The 11,208-nt window shown below is 47.3% G+C and overlaps 1 protein-coding gene across 1 annotated transcript in view; it reads right to left on the bottom strand.

Moving 5' to 3' along the window:
• Positions 1 to 7,438, bottom strand: part of NBL1 (NBL1, DAN family BMP antagonist) — a 27,323-nt gene extending 19,885 nt beyond the window's left edge. The window contains exon 1 of the mRNA XM_089667062.1: positions 7,213 to 7,438. The gene's annotated coding sequence lies outside the window, so the exon portion shown is untranslated. The remainder of the gene's footprint in view (positions 1 to 7,212) is intronic.
• Between the last annotated feature and the right edge of the window lie 3,770 nt (positions 7,439 to 11,208).

The following is an 11,208-nucleotide window of genomic DNA, read 5'->3' as shown; positions in this document are numbered from 1 at the left end:
CAGAGAGCCACCAATACCAAAAATCCTCCGGAGTGCCACTGATATCAAAAATCCTCCGGAGAGCCACTGATATCAAAAATCCTCCAGAGAGCCACTGATATCAAAAATCCTCCAGAGAGCCACAGATACCAAAAATCCTCCGGAGAGCCACAGATACCAAAAATCCTCCGGAGAGCCACAGATACCAAAAATCCTCCGGAGAGCCACAGATACCAAAAATCCTCCGGAGAGCCACAGATACCAAAAATCCTCCGGAGAGCCACTGATACCAAAAATCCTCCGGAGAGCCACTGATATCAAAAATTCTCCGGAGAGCCAGATACCAAAAATCCTCCGGAGTGCCACGGATACCAAAAATCCTCCAGAGAGCCACCAATACCAAAAATCCTCCGGAGTGCCACTGATATAAAAAATCCTCCAGAGAGCCACTGATATCAAAAATCCTCCAGAGAGCCACTGATATAAAAAATCCTCCAGAGAGCCACAGATACCAAAAATCCTCCGGAGAGCCACAGATACCAAAAATCCTCTGGAGTACCAGAGATACCAAAATTGTTTAGGCACGCCACCAATGCCAAACAATCCTCCGGCACGCCACTGATACTAAAAATCCTCCACAGCACCCTCGATGGCAAAAATCTTCCACAGCACCACCGGTGCCATAAATCTTTAGGCACGCCACCAATACCAAGAATCCTCTGGAGTGCCACCGATACCAAGAGTCCTCCGACGTGCCACCGATACCAAGAGTCCTCCGACGTGCCACCGATACCAAGAGTCCTCCGACGTGCCACCGATACCAAGAGTCCTCCGACGTGCCACAGATACCAAATATCATCCACAGCACTAATACCAACAATCTTCATGCGCACCACCGATACCAAGAATCCTCTGGAGTGCCACCGATACCAAACGTTCTCCAGCGCCACAGATACGAAAATCCTCCAAAGTGCCGACAATATGAAGGATCTTCCAGAAGTCAGAGATGAAGAAACATCAATGAGAACAAATTTTCTAACAATAAATGTTTTGCTCCGGATCCGAAAATTCCTTCGAAGCGCCACGGACATGGAAGACCCTCCGGAACGCCGGCGATCTCGCTGGGATCTGTGAAGTTGCTGACGGCCGTTAACCTCTTCCCTCCTCCAATCGGCTCCATCGATGGCCAACAAACACTTTCAGACAAATGTTCACACGTGACAATCGCCCTCCATGCAGATCCCAGAACATCCATGTGACAATCACCCTCCATGCAGATCCCGGAACGTCCATGTGACAATCACCCTCCATGCAGATCCCGGAACGTCCATGTGACAATCGCCCTCCATTCAGATCCCAGAACGTCCATGTGACAATCGCCCTCCATTCAGATCCCAGAACGTCCATGTGATATTCACCCTCCATGCAGATCTCGGAACGTTCATGTGACAATTGCCCTCCATGCAGATCCCGGAACGTCCATGTGACACTCACCCTCCATGCACATCCCGGAACGTCCATGTGACAATCACCCTCCATGCAGATCCCGGAACATCCATGTGACAATCGCCCTCCATGCAGATCCCGGAACGTTCATGTGACAATCGCCCTCCATGCAGATCCCGGAACGTCCATGTGACACTCACCCTCCATGCACATCCATCCCGGAATGTCCTTGTGACAATCGCCCTCCATGTAGATCCCGGAATGTCCATGTGACAATCGCCCTCCATGCAGATCCCGGAACGTCCATGTGACACTCACCCTCCATGCACATCCCAGAATGTCTTTGTGACAATCGCCCTCCATGTAGATCCCGGAATGTCCATGTGACAATCGCCCTTCATGTAGATCCCGGAATGTCCATGTGACAATCGCCCTCCATGCAGATCCCGGAACGTTCATGTGACAATCGCCCTCCATGCAGATCCCGGAATGTCCATGTGACAATCGCCCTCCATGTAGATCCCGGAATGTCCATGTGACAATCGCCCTCCATGCAGATCCCGGAACGTTCATGTGACAATCGCCCTCCATGCAGAACCCGGAACGTCCATGTGACACTCACCCTCCATGCACATCCCGGAACGTCCATGTGACACTCACCCTCCATGCAGAGCCAAGAACGTCCATTTGACCGTTTCCCAAGAACATTGGCCGGCAGTCTGCCATTATGTCGGGGGCCCCCAAAAAAGACGATAGTGACCCCTGATTGGTGCCCGGAGATGGAGGTTGGTCACCTCGAAGTATGACTTTTTCTCTCAGATTTGGAAGGAGTAGGGGGGGGGGTCAGAGGGAACTTCCACAATTATGAGTTGTCACCACAACAGGAACTGAGGGGAAACCTTCCAATGGGGGCACATTCCGAAGCTGCAGATGTCATTTCATCCACACAAGAGGCAGGAAGAAGCACTTACCTATGAGAGAAATGTATCTGGAGGAATAAGGAGTGGAGAGGAAGCAGAGGTAGGTGACCCGAATGAAGAGGAAGCCGAGGTAGGTGACCAAAATGAAGAGGAAGCAGAGGTAAGTGACCTAAGGGACAGGAAGCAGAGGTAGGTGACCTGAATGAAGAGGAAGCAGAGGTAGGTGGTCTAAGTGGAGAGGAAGCAGAGGTAGGTGACATAAGGGAGAGGAAGCCGAGGTAGGTGACCTAAGGGAGAGGAAGCAGAGGTAGGTGACCTAAGGGAGAGGAAGCAGAGGTAGGTGCTCTAAGTGGAGAGAAATCAAAAGTAGGTGATCTAAGTGGAGAGGAAGCAGAGGTAGGTGACCTATGTAGAGAGGAAGCAGAGGTAGGTGGTCTAAGTGGAGAGAAATCAGAGGTAGGTGGTCTAAGTAGAGAGGAAGCAGAGGTAGGTGACCTACGTAGAGAGGAAGCAGAGGTAGGTGACCTACGTGGAGAGGAAGCAGAGGTAGGTGACCTACGTATAGAGGAAGCAGAGGTAGGTGACCTACGTGGAGAGGAAGCAGAGGTAGGTGACCTACGTGGAGAGGAAGCAGAGGTAGGTGACCTACGTGGAGAGGAAGCAGAGGTAGGTGACCTACGTGGAGAGGAAGCAGAGGTAGGTGACCTACGTGGAGAGGAAGCAGAGGTAGGTGACCTACGTGGAGAGGAAGCAGAGGTAGGTGACCTACGTGGAGAGGAAGCAGAGGTAGGTGACCTACGTGGAGAGGAAGCAGAGGTAGGTGACCTACGTGGAGAGGAAGCAGAGGTAGGTGACCTACGTGGAGAGGAAGCAGAGGTAGGTGACCTACGTGGAGAGGACACTGACTTAGGTGGCCTAAATGAAGAGAGAACAGAGGTAGGTGCATAACGTCGCTGTTTGGAAAGCTTACAGAACCTCATCCAGAAGAGGGAGGCAACACACAATGCCGGAATATCTACAGAACTTGGCCTACAAGAGGTAGGTGTACCTACCGGGGAGGGGGAAGAGGTAGGTGCATTAAGCGGTTGTCTTGTAGAACCTCATCTAGCAGATGCTGCATGCTGGGAGTGTGCAGACCTTTCTCTCTCTCTCTCAGGTAGGTGTACTTACTGACAATGGAGGACAGGTAAGTATACTATATCTGTAGAAAGTTTGCAAAACGTGTCTATAAAAGGTAGGTACACAAAGTGGAGACAGGCAAGAGTAGGCGCACTAAGTGACTGGTAATCTTGGTCTGGAAGAGGTAAGTACAGTAAATGACAGTTTGGGATCTTCATAGATCTCTGTCTAGAAAAGGTAGGTACACTGTGTGGTTGAGTCAAAAAGGTAGGTGCACCCAGTGGGGGAGCAGTCGGTGTATTTGGCAGAAGTTTCTGGAAACAAGTAAAAGTTTAACAAGACCTCAATATCTACAAAGCCACCTTTACAATCTGGTGACGCAGGGATAGGTGCACTTACCGGCTGTCCCTGGAAGATCAGATGGCTGTGGATGGAAGAGGTAGGTGCACTAAATATCTGTTTGGGAAATTTGAAAGTTTGGACCTAGAAGAGGTAAGTACATTATGCGGAGAAAGGGAAGAAAAGGCGGCTGTTTGGTGATCTTGATAGACCTTTTCTAGAAGAGGTAGGTGTACATAGTCATTGGGAGATTCTCAGATCTTTTAGAAGAGGCAGATGAATGTACATGCTTCGAAATATACAGAACTAGGTCTAGAAGAGGGTAGGTGTCCTCCATGTAGGTAGGTGCACTTAGTCACTGGAGATTCTCAGATCTGTTGTCTAGAAGAGGTAGGTGCACTTACTCACTAGATTCTCAGATCTTTGTCTAGAAGAGGTAAGTGTACATAGTCACTGGGGGATTCTCAGATCTTTGTCTAGAAGAGGTAGGTGTACATAGTCACTGGGGGATTCTCAGAAGAGAATTCTAGAAAAGGTAGATGTACTTAGTGACGGGGGGTGAAGAGGTAGGTACATCGCTCAACATTTTTTTGAAACATGCAGAAGAGACGAGAGCTCGGTGTTCCTACCAGATGCCTTCAGAAAACTGCATAGCAGGGAAAAGGTGCACTTACCTACTCTCCCTGGAAGCTCTCATGGCAGGGGGTGGAAGAGGTAGGTGTACCCAGTCACTGGGAGATTCTCAGATCTCTGTCTAGAAGAGGTAGGTATACCCAGTCACTGGGGGATTCTCAGATCTCTGTCAAGAAGAGGTAGGTGCACATAGTCACTGGGAGATTCTCAGATCTTTGTCTAGAAGAGGTAGGTGCACATAGTCACTGGGAGATTCTCAGATCTTTGTCTAGAAGAGGTAGGTGCACATAGTCACTGGGGGATTCTCAGATCTTTGTCTAGAAGAGGTAGGTGCACATAGTTACTGGGGGATTCTCAGATCTCTGTCTAGAAGAGGTAGGTGCACATAGTCACTGGGAGATTCTCAGATCTCTGTCTAGAAGAGGTAGGTGCACATAGTTACTGGGGGATTCTCAGATCTCTGTCTAGAAGAGGTAGGTGCACATAGTTACTGGGGGATTCTCAGATCTCTGTCTAGAAGAGGTAGGTGTACATAGTCACTGGGGGATTCTCGGACCTCTGTCAAGAAGAGGTAGGTGCACATAGTCACTGGGAGATTCTCAGATCTCTGTCTAGAAGAGGTAGGTGTACATAGTCACTGGGGGATTCTCAGATCTCTGTCAAGAAGAGGTAGGTGCACATAGTCATTGGGGGATTCTCAGATCTTTGTCAAGAAGAGGTAGGTGCACATAGTCACTAGGGGATTCTCAGATTTCTGTCAAGAAGAGGTAGGTGCACATAGTCATTGGGGGATTCTCAGATCTCTGTCTAGAAGAGGTAAGTGCACATAGTCATTGGGGGATTCTCAGATCTCTGTCTAGAAGAGGTAGGTGTACCCAGTCACTGGGGGATTCTCAGATCTCTGTCTAGAAGAGGTAGGTGCACATAGTCACTGGGGGATTCTCAGATCTCTGTCTAGAAGAGGTAGGTGCACATAGTCATTGGGGGATTCTCAGATCTCTGTCTAGAAGAGGTAAGTGCACATAGTCATTGGGGGATTCTCAGATCTCTGTCTAGAAGAGACCTTTGTCTAGAAGAGGTAGGTGTACCCAGTCACTGGGGGATTCTCAGATCTCTGTCTAGAAGAGGTAGGTGCACATAGTCATTGGGGGATTCTCAGATCTCTGTCTAGAAGAGGTAGGTGCACATAGTCACTGGGAGATTCTCAGAAGACAAATTCTAAGGTAGAAAAGGTAGATGTACTTAGTGACGGGGGGGGGGGGGGTGAAGAGGTAGGTACATCGCTCCACATTTTTTGGGAAGACGCAGAAGAGACGAGAGCTCGGTGTTCCTACCAGATGCCTTCAGAAAACTGCATAGCAGGGAAAAGGTGCACTTACCTACTCTCCCTGGAAGCTCTCATGGCAGGGGGTGGAAGAGGTAGGTGTACCCAGTCACTGGGAGATTCTCAGATCTCTGTCTAGAAGAGGTAGGTATACCCAGTCACTGGGGGATTCTCAGATCTCTGTCAAGAAGAGGTAGGTGCACATAGTCACTGGGAGATTCTCAGATCTTTGTCTAGAAGAGGTAGGTGCACATAGTCACTGGGAGATTCTCAGATCTTTGTCTAGAAGAGGTAGGTGCACATAGTCACTGGGGGATTCTCAGATCTTTGTCTAGAAGAGGTAGGTGCACATAGTTACTGGGGGATTCTCAGATCTCTGTCTAGAAGAGGTAGGTGCACATAGTCACTGGGAGATTCTCAGATCTCTGTCTAGAAGAGGTAGGTGCACATAGTTACTGGGGGATTCTCAGATCTCTGTCTAGAAGAGGTAGGTGCACATAGTTACTGGGGGATTCTCAGATCTCTGTCTAGAAGAGGTAGGTGTACATAGTCACTGGGGGATTCTCGGACCTCTGTCAAGAAGAGGTAGGTGCACATAGTCACTGGGAGATTCTCAGATCTCTGTCTAGAAGAGGTAGGTGTACATAGTCACTGGGGGATTCTCAGATCTCTGTCAAGAAGAGGTAGGTGCACATAGTCATTGGGGGATTCTCAGATCTTTGTCAAGAAGAGGTAGGTGCACATAGTCACTAGGGGATTCTCAGATTTCTGTCAAGAAGAGGTAGGTGCACATAGTCATTGGGGGATTCTCAGATCTCTGTCTAGAAGAGGTAAGTGCACATAGTCATTGGGGGATTCTCAGATCTCTGTCTAGAAGAGGTAGGTGTACCCAGTCACTGGGGGATTCTCAGATCTCTGTCTAGAAGAGGTAGGTGCACATAGTCACTGGGGGATTCTCAGATCTCTGTCTAGAAGAGGTAGGTGCACATAGTCATTGGGGGATTCTCAGATCTCTGTCTAGAAGAGGTAAGTGCACATAGTCATTGGGGGATTCTCAGATCTCTGTCTAGAAGAGACCTTTGTCTAGAAGAGGTAGGTGTACCCAGTCACTGGGGGATTCTCAGATCTCTGTCTAGAAGAGGTAGGTGCACATAGTCATTGGGGGATTCTCAGATCTCTGTCTAGAAGAGGTAGGTGCACATAGTCACTGGGAGATTCTCAGAAGACAAATTCTAAGGTAGAAAAGGTAGATGTACTTAGTGACGGGGGGGGGGGGGGGGGTGAAGAGGTAGGTACATCGCTCCACATTTTTTGGGAAGACGCAGAAGAGACGAGAGCTCGGTGTTCCTACCAGATGCCTTCAGAAAACTGCATAGCAGGGAAAAGGTGCACTTACCTGCTGTCCCTGGAGAAGCTCTCATGGCTGGGGGTGGAAGAGGTAGGTGCACTTACCAGGAGGAGGTCCAGAAGGAATTCCATACAGTGCAGCCTAGGGCGTACAATCCATCCAGAGAGGTCCTGGAAGTCCCCGGGAAGGCAGGGAAGATCCGCTGGGAAGTGGAGCTGGGACTGGTCTGCAGAGCTCAGCACACAACACGTCAGGACTGAACCCGCCTCTCCAAAGAGGGGAAAAGACATCCAGAAATCCTCCTCTGCCCACTGCAGGGAAAGAAGGGGGGACAGTGTGAGCTCAGTCCCAGGCCAGGACCATCCAGGCGCCCAGTCCCAGCACAGGCATGACTCCGGTCTGGGGGGGGGGCACAGGCAGGACTCTGGTCTGGGGGGGGCACAGGCAGGACTCTGGTCTGGGGGGGGCACAGGCATGGCTCTGGTCTGGGGGGGGGGCACAGGCATGACTCTGGTCTGGGGGGGGCACAGGCAGGGCTCTGGTCTGGGGGGGGGGCACAGGCATGGCTCTGGTCTGGGGGGGGGCACAGGCATGGCTCTGGTCTGGGGGGGGGGGGCACAGGCATGACTCTGGTCTGGGGGGGGGCACAGGCATGACTCTGGTCTGGGGGGGGCACAGGCATTGCTCTGGTCTGGGGGGGGGGCACAGGCATGGCTCTGGTCTGGGGGGGGCACAGGCACGGCTCTGGTCTGGGGGGGGGGGGGGCACAGGCATGACTGGTCTGGGGGGGGGCACAGGCATGTCTCTGGTCTGGGGGGGGCACAGGCATGACTCTGGTCTGGGGGGGGGCACAGGCATGGCTCTGGTCTGGGGGGGGCACAGGCAGGACTCTGGTCTGGGGGGGGGCACAGGCAGGACTCTGGTCTGGGGGGGGGGGGCACAGGCAGGACTCTGGTCTGGGGGGGGGCACAGGCAGGACTCTGGTCTGGGGGGGGCACAGGCATGACTCTGGTCTGGGGGGGGCACAGGCAGGACTCTGGTCTGGGGGGGGGGCACAGGCACGGCTCTGGTCTGGGGGGGGGGGCACAGGCACGACTCTGGTCTGGGGGGGGGGGCACAGGCATGACTCTGGTCTGGGGGGGGGGGCACAGGCACGACTCTGGTCTGGGGGGGGGGGCACAGGCATGACTCTGGTCTGGGGGGGGGGGCACAGGCACGGCTCTGGTCTGGGGGGGGGCACAGACATGGCTCTGGTCTGGGGGGGGCACAGGCAGGACTCTGGTCTGGGGGGGGCACAGGCACGGCTCTGGTCTGGGGGGGCACAGGCACGACTCTGGTCTGGGGGGGGGGCACAGGCATGACTCTGGTCTGGGGGGGGGGGCACAGGCACGGCTCTAGTCTGGGGGGGGGCACAGACATGGCTCTGGTCTGGGGGGGGGATCAGGTACGGGCTGATACAGGAGGGAGGGGATTGGGATGGCATCTGCTCTGCTGTCTCCAGGAATTTCATCATCGCCTAATAGCTGTGGAATTCCTGGCTGGACTCGATGGCACCAAGCAGTTTATACGTCGCGGACCGGCCTGCCTATATCTCTCTATAGGATTGCGGCGCAACGAGACGCCACGGGCGCCGGAGCCACCGCTGACCACGGCGACTCAGACAGGCAGTCCGACGAGCGCTGCGCACTACGGCAGGCGCATTCACAAGGCGACGTTCACACTAGCTTCATCAGCAGGCGTTGCTGGGAAGCATTTTTAATGCGTGCGCAGGGGTAAGTCGCATTCCTAACGAGCGTGCGCGGGGGTAAGTCCCGTTCCTAACGAGCGTGCGCGGGGGTAAGTCGCGTTCCTAAGGAGCGTGCGCGGGGGTAAGTCCCGTTCCTAATGAGCGTGCGTGGGGGTAAGTCCCGTTCCTAATGAGCGTGCGTGGGGGTAACTCGCGTTCCTAACGAGCGTGTGCGGGGGCAAGTCGCGTTCCTAACGAGCGTGCGCTGGGGTAAGTCCTGTTCCTAACGAGCGTGTGCGGGGGTAAGTCGCGTTCCTAACGAGCGTGCGCGGGGGTAAGTCGCGTTCCTAACGAGCGTGCGTGGGGGTAAGTCCCGTTCCTAACGAGCGTGCGCGGGGGTAAGTTGCGTTCCTAATGAGCGTGTGCGGGGGTAAGTCCCGTTCCTAACGAGCGTGCACGGGGGTAAGTTGCGTTCCTAACGAGCGTGCGTGGGGGTAAGTCGCGTTCCTAACGAGCGTGCAAACTTGGTGAACAAAAAAAAAAATTCTAGTAAAAAGTGCAAACTTGGTGCTGGACAAATCCTGTATAATAATAACAATAATGCTATATTTTACTAGAATTTTTTTTTTAAATTCACCAAGTTTCAACTTTTTACTAGAATGTATTTTTTTTTATTCACCGAGTTTGTACTTTTTACTAGAATTTTTTTTTTAATTCACCAAATTTGTACTTTTTACCAGAATTTTTTTTTAATTCACCAAATTTGTACTTTTTACTAGATTTTTTTTTAATTCACCAAATTTGTACTTTTTACTAGAATTTTTTTAATTTCACAAAATTTGTACTTTTTACCAGAATTTTTTTTTAATTCACCAAATTTGTACTTTTTACTAGATTTTTTTTTAATTCACCAAATTTGTACTTTTTACTAGAATTTTTTTAATTTCACAAAATTTGTACTTTTTACTAGAATTTTTTTTTAATTCACCAAATTTGTACTTTTTACTAGAATTTTTTTTTAATTCACCAAATTTGTAATTTTTACTAGAATTTTTTTTTAATTCACCAAATTTGTACTTTTTACTAGAATTTTTTTTTAATTCACCAAATTTGTACTTTTTACTAGAATTTTTTTTAATTCACCAAATTTGTACTTTTTACTAGAATTTTTTTTAAATTTAGATTTGTACTTTTTACTAAAATTTTTTTTAATTCACCAAATTTGTACTTTTTACTAGAATTTTTTTTAATTCACCAAATTTGTACTTTTTACTAAAATTTTTTTTAATTCACCAAATTTGTACTTTTTACTAGAATTTTTTTTAATTCACCAAATTTGTACTTTTTACTAGAATTTTTTTTTAATTCAACAAATTTGTACTTTTTACTAGAATTTTTTTAATTTCACCAAATTTGTACTTTTTACTAGAATTTTTTTTAATTCACCAAATTTGTACTTTTTACTAGAATTTTTTTTAATTCAGATTTGTACTTTTTACTAGAATTTTTTTTAATTCACCAAATTTGTACTTTTTACTAGAATTTTTTTTAATTCACCAAATTTGTACTTTTTACTAGAATTTTTTTTAAATTCACCAAATTTGTACTTTTTACTAGATTTTTTTTTAATTCACCAAATTTGTACTTTTTACTAGAATTTTTTTAATTTCACCAAATTTGTACTTTTTACTAGAATTTTTTTTAATTCACCAAATTTGTACTTTTTACTAGAATTTTTTTTAATTCAGATTTGTACTTTTTAGTAGAATTTTTTTTAATTCACCAAATTTGTACTTTTTACTAGAATTTTTTTTAATTCACCAAATTTGTACTTTTTACTAGAATTTTTTTTAAATTCACCAAATTTGTACTTTTTACTAGATTTTTTTTTAATTCACCAAATTTGTACTTTTTACTAGAATTTTTTTAATTTCACAAAATTTGTACTTTTTACTAGAATTTTTTTTAATTCACCAAATTTGTACTTTTTACTAGAATTTTTTTTAATTCACCAAATTTGTACTTTTTACTAGAATTTTTTTTAATTCAGATTTGTACTTTTTACTAGAATTTTTTTTAATTCACCAAATTTTTACTTTTTACTAGAATTTTTTTTAATTCACCAAATTTGTACTTTTTACTAGAATTTTTTTAATTTCACAAAATTTGTACTTTTTACTAGAATTTTTTTTAATTCACCAAATTTGTACTTTTTACTAGAATTTTTTTTTTAATTCACCAAATTTGTACTTTTTACTAGAATTTTTTTTAATTCACCAAATTTGTACTTTTTACTAGAATTTTTTTTTAATTCACCAGATTTGTACTTTTTACTAGAATTTTTTTTTAATTCACCAAATTTGTACTTTTTACT

This window comes from Staurois parvus, unplaced genomic scaffold (assembly GCF_062004578.1).
Source record: "Staurois parvus isolate SC_StPar_1 unplaced genomic scaffold, SC_StPar_1.0 ptg002993l, whole genome shotgun sequence".
Classification (NCBI taxonomy): domain Eukaryota; kingdom Metazoa; phylum Chordata; class Amphibia; order Anura; family Ranidae; genus Staurois; species Staurois parvus.
Note: the sequence above shows the minus strand (reverse complement) of the source record. Positions and strands in the feature narration are given on the sequence as shown.